Genomic DNA, 22,593 nt, shown 5'->3' with positions numbered 1-22,593 from the left:
TGGACGGCCTTCTCCTTGGACTTCCGGCACATGGACAACCTTCTCCTTGGACTTCCGGCACATGCCCTTAACAGTTCCAAGTTGACTGTGTGACAGTTGAATGTCATTCGTTAACAGTTCATCAATGGATGCCTTGATTTTCGGCTTGTGTATCTGAATTGTTATTATTTTGTTGGAAGTACTTGTACCCACCACATGATTTCTTGACTGTGCCTATCCTTTCTGATTTTACACTCCTTCAAGCACTACCCTCTTCCCCTCCTCCTTTCCATTCCCTGTTTGGGGCAATTTTTGAATGTGAAGTAATCCCGTAGTGGGAAAGACTTGGTGTTGATAATAAATGGCAATACCTCCAAATTCTTTGTATCCCTGTTTGTTAGTTTTAAAGTATTGTTAGTGTGTGTCGCACACAAAACGTCTCCCTTGCGGGGACCCCCTTCTTACATGTACCATACACCGCCCAGGTCCCCGCGACTGCAGCATGGGTTCAACCCCCGTATTGTAACGCAAGACCCGCCGAGGCGGGGAATTGAACCCTGGTCCCGGGCTAGACCTCTGCATCAGGGTCTGCTGCTCTAATCATTGAGCCACACTTCTCCATATGTGGGTACCATCAATACAGCCAATGATGTTTGGGAAATGCGCCATCTGATAAAAGTCTGTCTTTGTCCTGAGCAGTTCTGCATGCGTTGCAGGGAAGCTTGATGCAACATGGCGTCAAGGAATTTTTTGAAGAACAGGGACAGACAGCTCTGGGACATCCCACCTACTGCAGCAACCACACTCTGGTAACTCCCAGATGCAAGCAGGTGTAGGCTGCACAGCACCTGCACATGGGGTGGGATGGCATGCGCCCTTGGGGTTGGATGGTCCAACAGTGGGTGGAGGTCCCTGATAAGGTCCAGGATAGTTTGGGGGGCCAGCCTGCACCTTTGTAGGATTTCAGGCTCAGTTAGCTGGAATAGAGTGATCCTCTGCCTGTACACCTGCTCCTCCCTCCTCCAGACCCTCTCTCCTTCTGCCTGTAGCCGTAGTCGCCTCGCAATGACATAGAATGCCGCCATTCTGGTGAAACTGGTACATTTTGGGGTCTTTTTTATAGCCTGCACCTGGTTACCACCTGATTTCATCCATGGTAAATACCGACTCTTAAATACCGAATTTCATGCAAATTCGGTATTTCAAAGGGTACCTACATCTCGAAATTCATTTTTTCCATTTCTTAATTTCCGATTTGGAAACTTTACTGATTCTATAAATTTACCGATTCGGTAAAGTTTCCGATTCGGAAACTTTACAGAATTGGAAAAATTACCGATTCGGTAAAGTTTCCGATTCAGTAACTTTACCGATTTGGTACATTTACCGATTCGGATGTTTTTGGGTCCCCTACATCCCAAATGCCCAATAGCGGTCGGTAACGGTTAAAATTCGGTAATTTCGGCCGTTACTGACCGGTATTGGGGCACATACATCTGGCCCCAAGTCACCAGCCGACCCCTGTTGTTTGTGGATGCTATTACTGCTGACCACGTGACCTTTGGTGGTACGTTTTTGTATCGCATTTCCCTTGATAGGAGGTTCAGTGTCCAGTACCGTGGTGCACACATCCTTATTTAGATTCCCTTCATTGTTTTTAAAATGGGCGGAGAGGTATTCTACCCAGACAGACTCGGTTATATTGGAATTAATTCCTGGATGGTATGGCCGTTCTGACTTGTGGATTGTTTGCCAGAACTTGGCACTGTTACTTTGCTTGGCATCTTACAATAATTTAGGCCATATTTTGTCATTTTTTTGCCTTATTTTTCTCCATTTCCTCCCTCTCAATAGCATTTTCGTTTGTCAAAGGGTAAGCTGCAGCTCCAGGTTCCCTGTTTTTTTCCGCAATTGTCAAAGAGTTTGATTTACTGTGCGTTTGAGGCTTTTAGTTTCCGGGCAAAAGTTTCACTTTTGTTATTACGTCTGGTTGTCGTGGCTTAGTCCCAGTCGCAAAGTTGCCACTGAAGGTCTTAATAAGGTTTTTCCATGCTGTTACTATTGTGGTTTCTGAATCTTTTTCTCGCTCAAATAAAGTTTTAGCGGTAGCCGATAGGCCTTCAATGTTGTTGACATTGCACCTTAAACGCTTGAGATTAGAATCTTCTTCGGTCTCAATGCGGGTATCTAGTGTGGCAGCTGGCCTTGCCTTTATCAATACTTCTTGTGGGAGGTGATCGCTCTGAACATTATCACCTATTTTAAAGAATTCTATTTTATCGAACATGGCTAGTGTCACAAACGTATAGTCTAGGTAGGAGGATGTTTTTGAGGAGTTTTTGAGGTGGAGTATCCTCCAAGAAGCGGCCATTCAGTGCTCTTAAATTTAAATGCTCTAATTCTTATAGCAGATATTTGGCCCATATTGAAGGTTTGCTAGAGTTTGCTTGGCCCTGAGTTGGTATCCCCCAGAGTGATATAAGTTTGTGCACGGGGTCGTCATCCAGGCTTGTCCCAAAAAGGTGTAGATTGAAGTCACCAGCAACACATATGTGGTCGGTATCTTGCTCGTCCACAATCCTTTTTATTTCATTTGACAGCTCTTTTACAGCTTTTTGTTTGTGTTTGGGGTGCACTTAAATGTTTATCATTATAACTTTTGTGTAGTGTTGTTGAACTTGAGTTTTGTCTGTGTTGCGAGGACTGCGTTAGGTGGTGTAAGATTTGCATCTACAGGCTTTGTTGACCCCATTGTTTGTGGTTATTGAGGCCAGCGTCATTAGACCCCCGAACAGCGACCAAAGTTAGAATCTTTTGTTGCTGGGACAGAGTAGTAGCAATATCCTTGGAGATCCATGGTTTTATCCTCCCAGGTTTCCTGGAGAAGTATTAAATCAAATGTTTTCAGATAGTCAACTGCTTCGTAGTCCAGTTTCGCTGCCAGACCATTGATGTTCCAAATGCAGATTTTAATTTGACTTTGGGCAGGTGGAGCGGTCTGAGGTGAATCATAATCTTGTCAGATTGGACGGTCTATTAATATTGTACGTGTTATTTGTGACTGAGCTTGTGGTCCCTCTTTCAAGGTTGGAACTATTGGCCCTGAGCATCTGCTTAAGTTGGAGCCCTCTATGGAAGCAGTTAGTTTGCTGGGATTTCTGCTTCTTGCCCCTCTTAATACTGAAGTGATAGTTTTGTCTGGGATGATAATTCGGGCTTTTAAAAACGGAGTTGGGTAAGGAGATTTAAATTCAACTGCCATTTTTATTCCCCATTGTTTGAGCGTACTTTCCTCTTCCTTGATTTTATTCGAGAATTGCACTTGAGCTCCATTTTGTCCTCGTTATCTCCAAATTCTATGGAAAGCAGGTCCAGTGAATTTATGTTTACCAGCCTCGAAATTGAATTTAAGAGTCGTAGAACTTTCCCTCTGTTTATTATGTCCTCTCTTCCCCGTGATTCATATTCGGGAATGAGAATGATACTGTCGACTTCTTTGATTGTATTTTCCTTGATTTTGTAAGTAGGTGGTTCATCCTGTGGGTGAGGCCTTGGCTGCGGAAGGTTATTCTGTTCAGCCCCTAGAGTAGAAGATTTACGAGGAATTGGTGAAAGGGCAGATGTAGACTTGATTTTGCTGAGTAAGCCGCTTTGCTTTACAAGGCCCTCCATCGATCGAATCCGATAGTCCTCATTTTTTAACAAGAGAGTTTCAATGAATGGTGCCCACTGGCGTTGATCTTCTTTGATGCATTTCGGGATTACTGAGTTTTTTACAATTAGTATTGACTCCTGCCTCTCGGTTGTTGTTAAGATGTTCCTTCTTATTGGATTGTTTTCTGTTACTGATAGCTCCTCCCTCTCATTCACTGTTGGGTCCTTCCTTCTTACTGGGCTCAGTGGTTGCCCCATGCTGACAGCCGTAATTGTAGGAGGCTCCGTGATAGGTTGATCCAACTCCCCGGTGTGGCAGGACACACTCTAGACCTGGTTTTGTAAAAGTCAGGGTCTGTGACCTGAATAGTATATTCTATGCAGCACCTTTAATTGCACCAGCCTCAACTTTGAGATCGCCACCTCTCTGGGGACGCTAAGGCTTCATGCCACTCCTCCTCATCTAACTCACGTAGTTCTTGCTCCCATTTTGTCCGAAGCTGGTGAAGTGGATCAGCGGCATTATTATCAGTTTGGAGTAGATCAGCTAGATCACTCTGTATGGCAGGTACCCATCTAACAGCCCATCCTCAAGAGGTGAGGCCCCCGGAACCGAACCCTCCCGGGGCAATAGCGCTTTCAGTGCATGTAGCACCTGCAGATACCTATATCTCTCGCTCTCTGCCAACTCAGATTCCTGCTGTAGTATATCGAATTTGACTACCTTTCCCTTTTTCAAGAGATTGCCCACACCTGATATCGCATTAGTGTCCCACGCAGCAAAGCCTTTCGTCTAAGAGTCCCACAGTGGGGTGGCGAGCCTTACGGTCTTTGCCCACCCCATCTGTTGTGCCAGTTTAATTTCATTTCTCACTGAAGAGTGGTTGTGGGTCTAGAATATGCTGTCTGTTGAACAGTGTCTGAGAATCAACTCAAAAAGGACATGAAGGACCCAAGTGAATCAAGTGCCACGGGATACCTCCTCACTCGTAAAAGTACCCATCAGTTGTCAAACGGTGCCACCCTTGTCATCATTTGGGACTCCTCAACCGGAGGAGAGCAATCCTGCAACCACTTGATTGTGAAAGGGTGGTTGCCCTAATCTGTTTTGGCGGTGTAAAGCAGATAACCATGAGAAGTGAAAAAAGCAGTGCATGAAAACAAAATAAATTTGTGTGAAGAATAGTGGGGGGATGTAAAATTGGAGAACTAGGAGAAAAGAAACTTTATTAGGTGTCTCCTATGTTTCCAATGTTAAAAATAGTGCTGAGATATAGTAGAAGAGCAAATAACTACTATGATGGATCTTAAAAGGTCGACATGTTTCTGCAGACTGCGGACCCTCCGAGGTGTCCAGCTGCTTTCATCGGGACCACATCTCGCTACTGCTTTACCCTCCCGAAGGAGGTCTATTTAAAAAAAGAGAGATTTTTTACTTTACGTGTCTTGTAAATAAACACAATATCCCTCGACAGGTACTTCGTCCTTCTTACTGAAAAATATAAGAAACAACAGACACAGACAACATACAGAACAAACAAGTAAAGGTCAATTACATCATATAGTACGACCATAATGTAGGTATGTTGATTACATATCCCCACTGATGCCAGTTTACGTGCATCTGAGGTTCCTGAATAGGTCCGACCCCTGCCTACCTTTTAGGTAGGAGGTACACGCTCCACATCACCTGGCTAAGGCTCAGGTAGGTGGAGCACCGCGCTACAAATGACAAAAAGAGGTAACACATAAAAACATATCACACACAGTGTAGGTCAGTTAATATAACTCGCGTTAAGGTTTCAAAGGATTCGAAACCAATGTAATCAGAAATGGCTTGTATTGATGTTGTCTAGAATGCATATATAATCCCATATTTGTGCTCCACACACAATTTTCTAAGCGGGTATTCTATCAATTATTTATGAAATAATAGTGGACGCATTCTCGTATGAGTGCCAGTAAGGGACACACTCTCGCACCAGACCCTAGTATTGAAAGCCAATGGCTTGTTCATCATAAAATCCTATGAATTGGAGCCCCCCACACAACAACCCGAGTTGGATTCAGACCAACTTCATGTCCACGAGTTCGCGGCTGTTGGAGAGGGATAAGGAGTATGGCATTCAGCGTGGTTAACAAAACGGGAACGTGCTGCAAAGCAAACGTGTTGCAAAGCAAACGTGTAGTTTTGCTTAGAAGCTCATGCTTAATCTCTCACTCCGTTCATGTGCTTACCTCTCCGTCGGTACTCCGGGCGTCCTCTGGGCCGTCTCAGGGAGGTACCGCGATGGAGGTAAGCGCCATCTTTGTATTCCCTTATTCTGACTTCACTACACTCACCGTGAACAGGAGAAAAAACGGCCCCTAAGTCTATTGGGAATTGTAGTGCATAACTTTATATAGTTTTGTTAGCTAATAAAGGCGGCCCAGCGCATTTTATAACACTAGGCTCAATAGGGAAAAATACAGCACCTCCTGGGTAAACCTACACTGCTTAACGTTAGAGTGTCAACTTTGGGATATCTTCGAGGTTTTTAACTGAGAACTATCGGCCAGAAGTAGGTCGGCAAATACCGGTCGGTAACGGCTGATTTCGGCCGTTATCGACTAGTATTTACAAATGGAGATGTAGGGGCCTTAAAATGTACAGAATCTGTATATTTACCGAATCGGTAAAGTTACCGATTCTGTAAAATACCGATTCTGTAAATTTACCGAATCGGTACATCAATATGTAGGTGGCACAGAAAACAGTGCCACAGCCCCTTACCGATTCGTTATTTACCATGTAATTCTATTGCATGGTAAATAACAAATACCTGTGTAAATGCACATGTGTGCATGTACACCTGTGCCATGTGGCACACAGACATGCCCTAAGGGCATGTCTGTGTGTCACATGGCACACAAGTCAAAATCAGGGGTGCAAAAGGGTGTCAAAGTGACACCCTGTCACCCTTGCAAAATCAGTAATTTTACCGAATCGGTATTTACCGATTCGGTAATTGACATTGATTCCTATGGGACCATAGGAATCAATGGCAATTACCGAATCGGTAAATACCTATGCACCCGGCTTCCCTGGATGAGGTAACTCGAGTACTACTGTGCTCTCCTTGGTGTTGACTCCAGAACCCTCCAGTTCTAAAGGGGTTTGTTCCAAGTCCCCTTCTAAGTGTCCCTTTTCTTTAAAATTCCAATTGTGACTTTCCCCATAGAAGTTAACGGTGATTCACAGCTGTGTTTAGACACTGCACGGATCATCCAGGGGTCCCTGTGTCACTACCTTGGGTGGTTCCTGGTGGACCAACAGTTCCGAAGTCTCTAGGCCTTGTATCTATGCAAGTCATGGTTCTTATACCAGGTTATTAATATATGGTTTGGTACGCCCCTAGGGCTCAACGTATATTTATTTATTTATTTATTTAAAACACTTGTAGAGCGCGACTGTCACCTGACAGGTATCCTGGCGCTGAAGCTCACTCCTTAGGATGGAAAGAGATGGGAGGCTAATTAGGGAGTTAGCAGTGATCGGGATTGGGCAAGAGCCAGGTTTTGATTCGCTTTCTGAAAGGCAGGAGTTTTGGAATTTGGCGAATGTCGACCGGCAAACTGTTCCAAAGTTTGGCGGCGGCCACTTTGAAGGATCTTCCCCCGATCCTTACCTTGTTAAATCTGGGTACCAACACAAGGCAGGCTGAGGTGGATAGGAGAGTTCGGGTGGGGGTGTACCAGGAAAACATTTTTTATAGGGTTCTGGGGCCCGTTCCGTGTAGTGCCTTGAAGACAAGGCAGAGTGCTTTAAAAGCTATTCGCTGCTTCAAAGGGAGCCAATGTAGTTCGGCCAAGGCTGCTGTGGCCGAGGATCTCCTGGTCCAACCAAGGGCCAGTTTGGCTGCAGCCGACTGGATTCTCTGGAGTCTGTCCAGTAGAACAGCTGGGGACTCGAGCAAAAGGGCATTACAACAGTCAAGGCGACTAAGACTAGTGCACCTGACTATTAGTGCTCGGGCCTGGGCGGGGAGTAGTGGCATGATTTTACGTAACGAACGCAGTAGGGCCGAGCAAGTAGAGACTGTTTTAGTTACTTGCGTTTCCATGCTGAGGTTGTTGTTTAGCATAACACCCAGATTGCGGACACTAGTGACTGGCTGTGGTTTTTCTGGGGTTTCTGGGGGCCAGAATTCTGTAGGAAATGGACGAGGAATCCGGCTCCCAGAGCAGAACAGGACCTCGGTCTTGGAGGAATTGAATTGCAGGGAATTCATGTGCAGCCAGCCGGCTGTGTCTCTTAAGCAGTCATGGAACGATTCCATGGGGATTGAATCCTCCCCCTCCCAGGAGAGGATGAGCTGGGTGTCGTCCGCGTAGTTTACAGTTTTCAATCTGTGGGATTTGATTAACGTGATCAGTGGTTTTAGATAAACATTAAAAAGGATCGGGCTAATGGACGAGCCCTGGGGTACACCGTGAGGTACTGGGGAAAAAGCGGATTGAAAAGGGGGGAGGGACACAGCCTGTTTCCTATCTCTCAAGTATGAATGGAACCAGAGCAGGGCGGTGCCGTTGACCCCTGCCTCTCTGAGCCTCTTCAGCAGAATCACATGGTTAACCGTATCGAATGCGGCAGACAGGTCCAGTAAGATCAAGGCTACTGCGTGGCCCCTGTCTGCACGCATCCGAAGTTCTTCCATGGCTGTAAGCACCGCCGTTTCGGTGCCATGGGCTGGGCGAAAACCGAATTGGAAGTCGTCCAGGATGTGATTCTGCTCAAGATGTGTCGAAAGACAGGAGCTAACCCAGCGTTCCACCACTTTCGCTGGAAAGGGTAGGAGCGATATAGGTCGAAAATTGGATAGACACTCGGGGTTCAAGGAGGGTTTTTTTAGCAGCGGGGTAATGAGTGCTTGCTTCCAGGGTGTGGGGACAAATCCACAGCCCAGAGATTGGTTACAGATCCTGCGGAGGGTGTGGAATAGTTCAGTTCCACACGCTTTCCAGGTTTTAGGGGGCAATGGGTCTAGAGGGGACCCAGAAGTGATTCCGTGTGCCAGTCTCTCGAAATCTGCTTCGGGATAGGGGGAAGAGCCTGTAGGCATTCCCTTGGTAGGTGTCCTGGACTCGGCGGTTCAAGGTTGGTGATAGCGGCTCCGGGGGAGTTTAGATTATCTTGAAAAGGGGGAATTGCAAGATTCTGAATGATTGTCTCAATTTTGTTCGTGAAGAACTGTGCGAGATTATCGCAGAGGGTTTGAGAGGGGGGATAGTTTTCTTGGCACAGTCGGGGTGGATAAGATTATCAAGGATCTGGAAGATGCTTTTGGAGCTATTTGCGGCGTTGACTATAGTGGAGCAGTAATAGGTGGATTTGCTCTCTGCGATGGCTGATTTGTATTCAAGGAGCTTGTTTTTCCAGCTAATTTTGTTTGAGTCGCAGTAGCCTTGTCTCCACTTCCTCTCGGCCTGTTTACAGGCTAATTTGAGGGTTTTCAGGGAGTCGTTATACCATGGGGCTGATGCTCTTCTTTTAGGTTTGCTTCTTTTTAGTGGAGCAATAGAGTCCGTGGTGGATACTATCCTCATGCAAAAGGCTCTATAGTTGTCTTCAACCGGGTTGATTGGGGAGAAGCTATCTTCTACGTTGAAGACGGTGGTGGTGGAACTCAGTTTTTCCAGAGCTTTCCAGTCTCTATAATTAAATTCTGATGGGGCGCTATTATTCAGCTTTCTAGTTTTTGTGGTGGTAATGTAGAATTTGATAAGAGCATGATCTGTCCAGCTCATGGGCAGAATGTCGTTCAAATGTGTCAAACCATGACTGGAAAAGATGAAGGTGGTCTGTAGCGCTTGCTGTTGTTGGGAAGTGAAAGACCCTGGAGGTCGGTAGCAAATAATTGCCATGAAGATACCTCCGGAGTGGCAGTTTATGGAAAGGCTTAGAGCTCAGTCCCGGCAACTGAGTCCATGTCTATGGTATTAATGTGCCAGGAGGCTCTATATATAATGCCTACTCCGGCACCACGGCCTTTGGGTCTGGGAAGGTGCAAAATTTTAAAATCTTGAGGGCAAGCCCATGCTAATTCAATGTCGCAGTCTGCGTGAGTCCACGTTTCGGTTAGGAAGAGGACATCCAGGTGGTGGGATTCTATGAGGAGATGAATTTCGTTAGCATGCTTTGGCAGTGATCTGACATTCAGAAGGCCTCCCAGGAGCAGACCCTTATGAGTGAAGTCAAGCAGTGGAAAGGCGGTGTCATCAAAGATGAGCTTACCTTCGTGAGCGAATTCTCGCAGGTTAATCAGGGTTTCCCGCATATAGCGTGGGGGCTGCGAGCAAATTTGAGCAGAGTTGTCTGCCCTGGTCGCGTCCTCGTCGCGGACGAGCGCAGACGAGCTTGCCTTAAGCGCGCCTTTGGCGCGCAAACGGCGCTCCCGCTGCGCTTCCTCCAGTGGTACATTTTATAGTGAGGGAGAGGCGGGGGGGCGTGGCCAGAGAGGGGGCGTGGCCTCGCTGCACGCCGTCAATGGCGGCGATCAGGGGGCGTATGCCGGCGTTTGGGAGGCGCCGCTTGCACTCAGCAGGCTCCCAGAGCGAGTGAGAAATGCTTTTGCCAGGTAGGCGAAATGATTCTAAACACAGTAGAACAAATACACTCAAAGTTATAAAATTTATAAAAGTGCGGCAAATTGCAAAGTATGCTCCCGGCTTTCCGCCTCAGGAGTGAAGAGTCAATCAAATTGCGCTCTCATTCAGCGCTATTTGAGCTGGGCGGGGGGGGACGTGGCCAGAGAGGGGGCGTGGCCTCGCTGCACGCCGTCAATAGGGGCAATCAGGGGGCGTATGTCGGCGTTTGGGAGGCGCTGCTTGCACTCAGCAGGCTCCCAGAGCGAGTGAGAAATGCTTTTGCCAGGTAGGCGAAATGATTCTAAACACAGTAGAACAAATACACTCAAAGTTATAACATTTTTAAAAGTGCGGCAAATTGCAAAGTATGCTCCCGGCTTTCCGCCTCAGGAGTGAAGAGTCAATCAAATCGCGCTCTCATTCAGCGCTATTTGAGCTGGGCGGGGGGGGGGGTGGCGGGGCCAGAGAGGGGGCGTGGCCTCGCTGCACGCCGTCAATGGCGGCGATCAGGGGGCGTATGTCGGCGTTTGGGAGGCGCTGCTTGCACTCAGCAGGCTCCCAGAGCGAGTGAGAAATGCTTTTGCCAGGTAGGCGAAATGATTCTAAACACAGTAGAACAAATACACTCAAAGTTATAAAATGTTTAAAAGTGCGGCAAATTGCAAAGTATGCTCCCGGCTTTCCGCCTCAGGAGTGAAGAGTCAATCAAATCGCGCTCTCATTCAGTGCTATTTGAGCTGGGCGGGGGGGGGGCGTGGCCAGAGAGGGGGCGTGGCCTCACTGCACGCCGTCAATGGCGGCGATCAGGGGGCGTATGTCGGCGTTTGGGAGGCGCTGCTTGCACTCAGCAGGCTCCCAGAGCGAGTGAGAAATGCTTTTGCCAGGTAGGCGAAATGATTCTAAACACAGTAGAACAAATACACTCAAAGTTATAACATTTTTAAAAGTGCGGCAAATTGCAAAGTATGCTCCCGGCTTTCTGCCTCAGGAGTGAAGAGTCAATCAAATCGCGCTCTCATTCAGCGCTATTTGAGCTGGGCGGGGGGTGGCGGGGCCAGAGAGGGGACGTGGCCTCGCTGCACGCCGCCAATGGCGGCGATCAGGGGGCGTATGTTGGCGTTTGGGATGCGCTGCTTGCACTCAGCAGGCTCCCAGATCTAGTGAGAAATGCTTTTGCCAGGTAGGCGAAATGATTCTAAACACAGTAGAACAAATACACTCAAAGTTATAAAAATTTTAAAAGTGCGGCAAATTGCAAAGTATGCTCCCGGCTTTCCGCCTCAGGAGTGAAGAGTCAATCTGTGCTATTGTGCTAATTTACTGTGTGCTATTATGTTTATTGAATGTGCTTTTGCCTCTAGCCTCATAAAGAGACTAGAGGGATGTGTTTAGAATAAATATGTTTATTTTATATATATATAACTTGTGAGGTTCTCCTTTCATTTGGTCATTCACAAGATTATAGACTTGTAAAACCAGCTGCTTACATTCCTCCAAGACTTAGCCTGAACACTGCTCTCCACAGCTACCAATAGGACAGCTTTCTATAAAGGTTGTCTTTAACCTACCATCAATAAGGGTCGTTTGGACTGGTGCAAGGTGCCCACTAGAATAGTGGACAGCATATGCCAGGCCAACTTCTCACACACTGCCAGATGGAGGATGGGCATCTCCATCTTGGATTTAGGGGTCCAGTTAATGTATGCAGTATATCAAAGAGGAAGTGCTGAAAAAGAGGGCATAGATTGTTAGACTAATCAGGATTAGGTTTAGGAAAATCTCCAATCACTGCCCGGTGACCAGGACAAGACTGGTCTCTCACCATCGCCACTTCCTTTTAAACATTCCGGTACGACCTCTGAATATCGAAACTCCAATATCAGTGGGACACAATATTGAGGACTAAATATTGAAAATAAGATATCAACAGTTAAATATGTCACCATTTTCTATACCTACCCAATAAAAAGCCCTGTTAAAGGCAAAATGACCCCCTCATTGAGATTCAATTTGAGGATTTGATCCACTGAAGACTCACCTACAGCAGGGGGAGTCACTCCAGGGCAGCTGTAGAACAACAAACCGTGGGAGAATATTATGATAGCAAGGTCAGAGAGTCCCAATATGAGGGAGAGAAGGCGGAGCAAAGCAGGTAAATAGGTTTAAAGAACTGTCAGTTATATCATATGGGGAACTCCTGGAGAGCCCCGTGGAAGCTGGATTGGAGAGGGAGCTAGTACACTGCTTACACTTGGTGGAGGCATTAGCAAACAGCATCCCTCACCTGAAAGTGACTCACCTCTAATGCTGGGCAAGGTGGAATGTTTGTTGGCTAATTTGATGGAGGAGGCCAAATGAAAATTTTAAATATCCGAGAAAAATCAAAAGAGTTTTCAGGGATCTTGCAAAATGCTGGAAGGCAATATTGATACACTTATGCAGAGAGCAAAAGTATTAGAGGATTCACTAGAGGAAATGAGAAGGAAGATTGTGGCCAAAAGTAAGCAAATTAGGCCCTACATTTTTAAGCTACTTAAGAACAACTGGAATCATTTGAGAATAACTCTAAACATAATAATTTGAGAATGCTATATGCTCTGAAGGGTGAAATAGGCAATAAATGAACGTCAAAGGGACTTACTCAAATGTATTCAAGAGCTAAGAGAGTTGGGAGTTCTACCTAATGAAAATTTCCAGCAAAACTTAGAGTCATGTCGATTAATGGCATACCAATCTGAGAGAGCTAGCTGAAGTAGAGTATCTTATAAAGCAGATAAGGCTGCAAAAAAGATTAAACAGCACTAGAGGAGCAGTTAAAATGGAAACCAAGGAGTACCCCTGGAAAGGAAATTGGGAGGGTTCCCCTGAGAGGGTGGAAAGCGAATGGTTAGGGAGGTGGAGGTGTTGGAAAGGGTTCAGAAAATTGGGGATACATTGTGGGGTGAATATAAAAAATACTTGTCACCTGCTTTAGGCTTTAGACATTGCAGGAAGAAACAAACAAAGAGAGGGAGATTGTTGGCCTGATGGGAGTTCACCCTATTGGATACTGACTTGTAAAATCAATTGTCTCAGGTATAAAAAGAGAAGAAGGAAGATTTTTAGAATACTTAAGACTGTTGAGCAAGCAGATTATTAATTCTTCAAGAAGCACACTTGCTGAGAAAGGAATGTATTTAAATATTTAAGGCTTAGAGAATGATTAGCGAGTGCTTGTGTACGTACCAAGCATGCTGCATGACAGAAATTACCATTTTATTTAGGACCCAGGCCCAAACAATGGTGGGTGAGTATATGGCAGATAGTGGAGGACGGTGGCAGATAGTTAAAGTGGCAATTCAGGTGTCCTGGTATGAACTTGTTGGTTGCTATGGGCCTGATGTAGATGAACCCGCTGCCCTGCAGGTTTTTTACTACAATGTATTGGAAGTAGAAATAACTATAATATTAGAGTGCAATTTCATTGTTCTGTTAGATCCTGTAAAAGACTGCCAGGATGTTTATGAGAGTTCCAAATCCCACCTCCAGCTTAGACTCATGATGAAAGAACTTGGCCTCAAAGATGTATGGAAAGAAACAGCTGGTAACAAGAGATAATTTACTTGGTACAATAAGAAATATTGTCAACATTTCAGGATTTATTTCTATTTGGTAGACTGCAAAATTGTTAACTAAGTGAAGAACGTGGTACCCTTACCAGAACAGCTATCAGACGAGTCTGCAGTCATGTTAGGGATAGCCCCATGGAAAGGAGATGATCTCCTGAGATATAGATTAGATAGGAAATCACTGTTATATCAGTTGTTGGTAGACCTATTGAGGATTATGGTATGGTTTTTAAGCTGAATGTTGCACCTGCTAACCCCCATGTAGTCAAGGATTCATTTAAGGCTTACATGAGGGGAAGGATTAAAAGGTCTATAAAAGCAAAATTGCCAAAAATAAGTTGAGGGGTTTTGAGGCAAAAATAGCAGCAACTCAGTGTGTGCTACAGTGAACAGGGTATGATACTTTAAAATGGCTTTAATTATGGATAAACTGTAGAAGACGAAGGAGGAGTTAGCTAGCCAGATCTGGCTGGGGAGGTGGAAGGCGAGCAAGCTAGCGCAATTTTAGTATGGGGATGGATGTGGAAACCTTTTAGCTTGGAAAACGAAAATGGCTAGTACAACAAATCATATTAGGGAGATAAAAGATTCCTAACAGGAGAATTGTATTCAGAAGTCCGTTGAGGAGGAATTTGCAACTTCCTTTCAGGTGGTAGCTGCTGCAGAATGTCTCGTAGGTTGTTATGGTAGGATTCATTAAAAAGATTTGAAAAGCCTATTAGATATCCTGTACTGAAAGATACTTCAGGAAGAGGTCAAGGTAGTTTTGAAGGAAGATGTTGGGATGGAAAAGTCATCTGCATAGTGAGAGACATATACCCCAGCCCAGAGTGGCCACCTATACTGTTGTATGGAGACCTAATGCTTATTTGTTGCTATAGGTGAACATGGATCATGAATGTGCACCATGACATAGGCATGTCTCTTTGATTGAGGTCTTTTTGGACTGCAAGGGGCTCCCAAAGCACTGCCCTGATAATAATGGAGGGCTGCCACCTTCACTAGGAGGTAAACCGTGCAAGAGGGCAGTGGCAGCATGCCATGTAGTCATCAGCACTAGTGAACAGTTCCTTTCTACCCTGTGTCACCGAAGTGAGTCCTTCATGCTCACTCACCCTTTAAAAGTTCTGCTGCTGTGTGTTTGACTCACCCTTGGCCTACATCAGGTTGTTATGAAAGTGCGAGCATGATGGAAACATGTGCAGAGTACAAGTTTGCTTACAAGGGATACACTACACCTAGGGTAAATTGTGTGGTGCGACAAGCACGTGATAAATGTGCGTGTGCTGGCAGGGTGTGCTTTTAAAATAACACACTCTGATACAGAATATAGAGACTGCAGTCCTGGACGGTGTGTGCAGACTGAGATGTGGATTTGGGAATAGTACATCTATACATGTGTACATACATTGATTTTGTCCCTCATTATTCTGACTTCAATATTGTTGTATCACAACATTGTTGGTGTTGATATTCAGTAGTAGAATATAAAATCCATGATCTGACAAGATATTATCTTCAGTAAGAAATCTATTTTCAAACAAAAGGACTTAAAGACTAATAACTCCTGCTGGTCCTCAAGGACTGTAAATGCTTTCCAAGGATTAAGTGATCGGTCTCTACTTTGCCTGCGAGGACACAAAAAATCGCTGGACTCCTGACTCACCCCCAGCTGACCACTGTGGACTGAGCTCTTGCTAGAGAGCGGACTGAAGCCGGGAAGTCCGTCCTGAGGACCTCAGGCCTTTAGTAGTACAAATATAGAGCCTTCAATTGGGCACAGAGGCAAATCAATTCTAACAATGATGTGCCAATGGTGGCTACAAAATCCAGCTTTGTCCTGCTTGGAACTTTAGGCATCAACACCTGTGGCTTCAGCTACAGAACTATTTATCTGTCTTTGAGGAATTCTCAACATCATCAACTTTGGAACTGGCCCTGCTGGAAGATTTTGGGTTCCAAATAGTAGATTCAGTCCCAAGGTAAAACTTTGACTTGTATGATACACTTGGCAGAGCTGATTTCTGCTCCATCATGGTTAGCCTGAAATTGCACCTATGTCCCAGTCAATCATAACTGACATTTTTCATTGCCACTTTAATTTTTTAACACACTTTTTTTCTTAACCACTTGGATGCTAATGACAAGGGTAACTTGTCATGTACTGCCCATTCATTTCAATGGAAATCTCATTATATGGGCCTAATAAGCCTTAGCGTCCAAGTGGTTAAAATAAAAAAAAAACAATTTTTATTGTTTTGATGTGTTTTTGCTGATTTACTCTATTTTTTCTAAATTGGTTTGCTTATGTTATTGTTGCATTGGTGGGTTACACCAATGCTGTGAAAAAGGGAGGGGTTTTGGTGACCAGGTCCCTGCACATCTGGTCTAGATGCTATGGACTGTGATGTAGGGGGAAGAGAAATAAAGACGTGACAGCAGTTAGATGGAGCGAGGTACTGAGTACATACAAGTGCAAGAGCTCCTTTTTTTAATGCACGTACAGGCCTTTGTGCACACACTCGGCCTATGAGCCCAACAACTGGCGACGAGGGCGCTCTACTCCTGCCTCCCTACCATGTGCTGATGCCGAGTCGCTGTTTGTCCCCGGGACACCTGTGGTGTTGGGTCTTCCATCATGATGTGCCGTGTATGCAGTGCAGCTCCTCATTGGGTGTATTGGCAGGTGGTTCTTATTTTCCCTGCAGGCTCCAAGAGAGCACACCCACGCACTTGAGCGCTGCCATGCCCTGTATAAACTTTAATTTCTCCAGCTAGAGACCTGTTGGATGCAGCCTGTTGCATTTGTTGATCCAGTGACATCAGCTGAATCTGCTCGGCTTCACCTGGAGGTGGGGCCATCTTGTAACTAGTCTGGCAGGCTGTGTTTGGCCTTGGCTGCATGGTGAGCTCACAGTAACCAGCCCTGCAGCTCCTCATCCCACAGTGTCACTGAACAAGCAGGCAAAGTGTATTGGTGATCCTCTGTTGTGTCTTCTTAATCTGCCATACCAGCTCCACAGCCCCAGGACCATCTGGCAGCTCCAGTGCCTCCTGAAACCTAAGGTGGGTAATGGTTTTCAGGCTGCCACATCAAACCTCCAGAGAATTCTTCTGCGGTCAGAGCAAGATACTCCACTGGTCATTTACATCCACCTGACTCAGGTCACACATAGTGGGGGCTGCGTGCAATTTGATTCTGGGGGTTCAAAAGGAAGAGTGAGGACAGTTGGCTATATCTATAACACGGCCACCATGACTGCAATACCACCTGTGGAGCCTTTTCTAATTAATGGTCTCCTGTTGGCGCACGATGCAAGGTCGAAAGAATGGGTGGAGCGCCTGGAGACCTACTTTATGGCCATCTATCTAGTCCCGGATAGATAACACCCTATGCTCTTACATTTGGGAGGGCCAGCGATACATAAACTAGGGAAATCGGTTGCTGAAATAAGACCACCCTACACATATGCCACTCACAAACGGGCGCTAACCACCCATTTTGAGCTTCTGAACAATGCTGATTACGAACGTTTCTTGCTATGTCAAGCCAGGCAGCTACCGGAAGAAACTGGTGACAGCTTCTATGCCCGTCTGAGGTAGCTAGCTAGCACATGCTCAATACCAGATGAAAATCAGGGCTCAATTAATCTCAACGAAACTCTAGAAGAATATCCATCAGGTCCCAGGAATGCCCATGATTGGCATGCTGACACTGGGCAAGTCAAACATGTTGTGCAAGGTGTGAGCAGCTCACTTGGAGGCGGCACTATATCCGAGTCAATGCTGTGTACATTCGAAAACAAGACAAGAAAAGGGTACATGCCAAGACAACTGTGATATCTAAGATATCTAAGACATGGTTTGGATGCGGAGGTCTCTAGCCACCTCAAGGGGTCTGCCCAGGACAAGGAAAGCAAGGTTCAGCATGCAACCAACTGAACCATTTTGCCAAAGTCTGCCACTCGCCAGCACCACAAAAACTCAAAGACCCAAACTGCTCAATGTCCTCCAAGCAACAGGAGTTCAAGAGGATGAAGGAGACATGGACAATGACAACAACGATGGTGGGGCGCATGTGATACATGCCATGCAAACAAACAGATGCCCCCAAACGCCCACCCCAAGATGCCACGTATTTGTGGCTGGTCCTCAAGCACAGGCGCTGGTTGACATTGGAGCTTTCATCAACTTCATGGCCCAGTCTCTGATGCACACACTTCCTGTTCAGCCCACTCTAATGCCCACCACCACGAAGGTGTTCAACTATGGATCCACTCCTCCCCATTCCCTAGCGTGAGTGCTCACAACCGAGATAGCTCATGAAAATCACTTAACAAGGACCAAGGTAATTGTCACCAAAGAAGGCAGCGGGATGCTACTGAGTTGCCACACATCAGAGCATCTTCAACTTGTCATGTTTGCTTTCAGCATACACAAAGAAAGTGTGAAAGATAAGGTGGCTCAGTTTGCATCATTATTTGAGGGCATATTGTGCCTCAAAAGCCATTTAATCTGCATACATATTGATGATTCAATTCAACTGGTGGCTTTGAAACATCGGTGGGCTGCTTTCCACCTCAGGCCCAAGGCGGAGGAGGAATTGAGGAATTTGGAGGGAGATATTATCAAAAAGGTGTAGGGCCCAACTCCATGGAAGTCCGCAATCATCGTGACTCGCAAACCCAAACAGCCTGGTGAAGTCCGGATATGCATAGACATGTGCTTACCAAACTTGCCCATTAAAAACGAGTGCCATCTGTCACCCATGGTTGATGACATTGTATCGAAAGTAAGTGGTTCAATGGTACTCGAAGATAGATCTGAAGGCTGGATTCCACCAGTTAATGTTGGAACTAGAGTCTTAAACTATTACTACTTTTCCCACCCAAGTAGGATTACAAAGTTACAAACATCTCGGTTTTGGAAAACCTAGGGCTGCTGAAGTCTTTAAGAACGCCATCTGAAATGTGCTGGCGAGCCTAGACGGAGTCCTCAACGTCAGAGATGACATTCTGGTTCATTCCCCCATGTTTCAAGAACATTTTGATCACCTAAAAGCTATGTTTCAACTAATCAAAGAGAACGGTTCCACCCTTCACCGAGAAAAGTGTGCTTTTCTTCAACAGAAAATATCATTGTTTGGGTACCGTTTTTCCCAGGAGGGTTTGCAACCAGATCCTACCAAGGTCCAAGACATCCAAGCTGCCCCAGCTCCTATGACTGTTACTAGAGTGTGAGGTTTTCTCTGTATGGTCACCTACTGTGGTCAATTTATTCGGAATCTCACAGACCTCACTAGCCCACTGAGAGAGTTGACTAAGGCCAACACCACTTGGATATGGGGGCCGGACCAAGAAGAAGCATCCCAGGCCACGAAGTGAGCACTGTCAACGTACACAACTTTGGTCTATTTTGACACAAAAAATGACTCCAAACTATCTGTGGATGTCAGTCCCACACAGGCCGTGGCGCTGTTTTCTCTCAGACACTGGACAATGGGGATTGAGCTCCAGTGGCCTATGCAAGTTGAGCACTGACTAAGACTGGACAATGTTATTCCCACTTAGAGAAGGAAGCCATCGCTGTGCACTGGGGATGCCATCACTTTCACCTGTTTCTATATGACCAGCCGTTCGTAGTCCACACAGACCATAAACCACTCATTCATTTGTTCATGGGATCAAATTTCAAACCACCACCCCAGATCAAGAAGAGGATTCTTCAATTTCAAGACTATCACTTCACAGTCAAATTCCACTCAGGTGCTCAAAGCACTGCAAATTATCTCTCCCGGCATGCCTGATCGGCCACTGAAAATGAAGAGCGGGATGCGCAAGAAGTGGAAGAATATGTTTGACTGCTCCTGATCACCTATATCCTAGGAGGAGATCATTGAAGCCAATCAAACTGATGAGTTTATCAAGCTGGGTATTTCTGCTGTGAGTTCTGGAAGCTGGGACATCTTAAGAAGTAAATCACCTCACCACACAGACAACGCGAAGTCTGCGCTAACATCCTTGTGCAGTGTCCGCTCTCAATTGGTGGTATCCCAGGAAAGCTGCTCATGAGGGGTCCCAAGCTAGTGGTTCTAAGAACTCTTCAACAGTAAGTGGTGGAAGAAGCCCATGTGGCTCACCAAGGGATCGTCAAGACCAAAACTTGACTGCGATGCAAAGTCTGGTTTCTTGATCTTGATGCCCTGGTAGAACGAACTGTCATCAATGCTCCTTGTGTGAGGCTACCAGACCTGCTGATACACCTGTGCCCATCATCACTGAAAATATTCCACCTTTTCCCTGGCAGAAAGCTAGTGTTGATTTCGATAGCCTCCCGGATGGTCGGCACATGTTGGTAGTCATGGATGATTTTTCGATGTATCCGGAAGTCGAGTTCATGTAGCCCAACACCACTAGTCAAACCATACCTCATTTGAAGAAGATCATGGCCACTCACGACCTGCTGAAAGAATTGATTACTGACAATGGGCCCCCTTTCTCAAGTCAGAAATTCACTGAATACTTATAATCTAGAGGCGTTATCCACAGGAAGGTCACACCGAGATGGCCTCAAGCTAATAGAGAGGCTGAGCGCTTCATGTGCATCCTAAACGAGGTGCTCCAAATTGCGGTGACCAATGGCCAGAATGTGGATTGTGCTCTCTATGTGTTTCTGAGAGAGTATCCCCTGACTCCACACACAACGATCCGTGGCATTCCAAGTTCTATAGCACGATGGGTGATGTCATTCTCTCCTTGGAAAATTCCAGTCCAAGGTGCACTGTCAGGTCGATGAGCACTTGTAGAAATGGCAGATAAGCAATTGGCACATGTCACAGACTTGGCTGGCGAAACTGAGTTCACTCCAAGTGGGTGATCTGGTGCTGCTCAAGAACAGAGATTCCCAAGGAAAGTTTACACTACCTTTCGAACATCAGCCCTGGAAGGTGAAAGCAAGGAAAGGAACCATGGTTACTGCCCAGTGAGCTGGAGAGACTATCACGAGAAATGTCTTGTTCTTCAAAAGATTTTCAGGGAAGGATCCAGATACCTTGTGGGATGTAGCCACACATGCTAAGGAAGAGCTGTGGCCCATTGAGAATCCTGTCTCACTCAGGTGACAGGTGGTTCCCTCATTGTCCACAGCGGAAGGACACTGTTTGCCTCCTGTGTCACTGTGCCACCTGCTGTCCTACCAAGTGAAGTGGAGTGAGCCTCCAGTCGGCAAAGAATGGAGAGATACCATCTTCAGCTCCATATGGCAAGATCCTCTTGTGTGAATATCTTTGTACTTCGTTGAATTCTGTCAAGTTATTTTAATTCTTGATTTCTTTTGTTTATCTCACCCTCTCTTTCTTCATTCTCCGTTGCTTTTTTGTGTTATTTCTTCTCATATCATGACTGACCCACATGTTATTGTTCATGGTTGTCTTTTTGCCTCTGGTTAAAGGAGGAATGTTATGTTTGCATTGGTGGGTTACACCAAAGCTGTGAAAATGGGAGGAGTGTGGGTGACTAGGCCCCTGCACATCCGGGGAAGTGAAATAAAGATGCGACAGCAGTTAGCCGGTGCGAGGTACTGAGTACATGCAAGTGTGTGGGCTGAGTGTTGGCTTTTCATGGTAGCTGTTTTAATGTACATTGCTGAATGTGTCATTTTGAACATGGCTGTGTGTGTCTAATCAGGGGTGCATGAGCATGAACTTGCAATTGTGCAGAAATGAAATAGTAGATGTGCCGTCATAGTAAGTACATAGGGCATAAAGTTAATAGGTAAATCTTGTATGTCTTCTGACAATGAGCCAAAGATTCATAGAAAAACACAAATCCCCATATATATGCGTAACCATTTTCCAATGTGCCTGAATCCCTTGCCCACTCATCAAAAATGTTGTTTTAAGCTCTAGTTACTTAAAAATATGCATGTTTGGTTTAAGTAGATAGGCGTATGAAGGATGACCATTTACACAACATTGTTGTTGCCAGTTAATTTTAATCATATGTCCGTCCTTTCACTGTATATTCAGATGCTGGGACGGATCATAAAACACTTCTGACTGGTGCGATTAATATCGTACTTACTCTGAACACCTTTTCTAAAGACTGGATTCTGGAGGTGGCAAAGTGTGACAAGAATATTTGTGCACATTTGCTGTGTAGTATTTTGTTGTGCTGCTGATGTGTTCCGTTGTATTTTTTTGTGCTGTAGACTTTCTATATGCGATAAGGGTATATATGGCACAGTTCATTGCACAGATATTGGACTTATTTGCGTTTGTACAAAGCCTGAAAAACGGGTATTTTTAAAGCCTGGTTCTTCTTGGTAATCAAGTTGTATATAGATAATTTCACCCAATTCTGTCCTTTCTCATTTATGAATAAATGACCGTGGATATGTCAACGTCATCTGCAAAACGTGCACATTTAAAAAAAAAGAGTCTGATATATTAAGTAACATTTCCAAATATAAAGCAAAAGCAAAGGTGACATGGGAAAAAAACTGGCATGTGCACCTTTTCAGTGGAAATTCGTCAAATATGGTGATTATCACAGGATAGTAGCACTTGTTTCGAATTTAACTTTAAATGCATCACTTTCTGATCCTGGAAAATTAAAGATATTTATTATTGTGAAAACCTTCTACGTCATACTGTTCAAATACTTCCTGTGCCAAGAAGGATTATGGATGGAGTAATTAATTGAGTGCAAGTGGGCTAGTTCGAACA

The sequence above is a fragment of the Lissotriton vulgaris genome, chromosome 5 (assembly GCF_964263255.1).
Source record: "Lissotriton vulgaris chromosome 5, aLisVul1.2, whole genome shotgun sequence".
NCBI classification, from domain to species: Eukaryota; Metazoa; Chordata; class Amphibia; order Caudata; family Salamandridae; genus Lissotriton; species Lissotriton vulgaris.
This window is presented reverse-complemented; position numbering follows the sequence as displayed.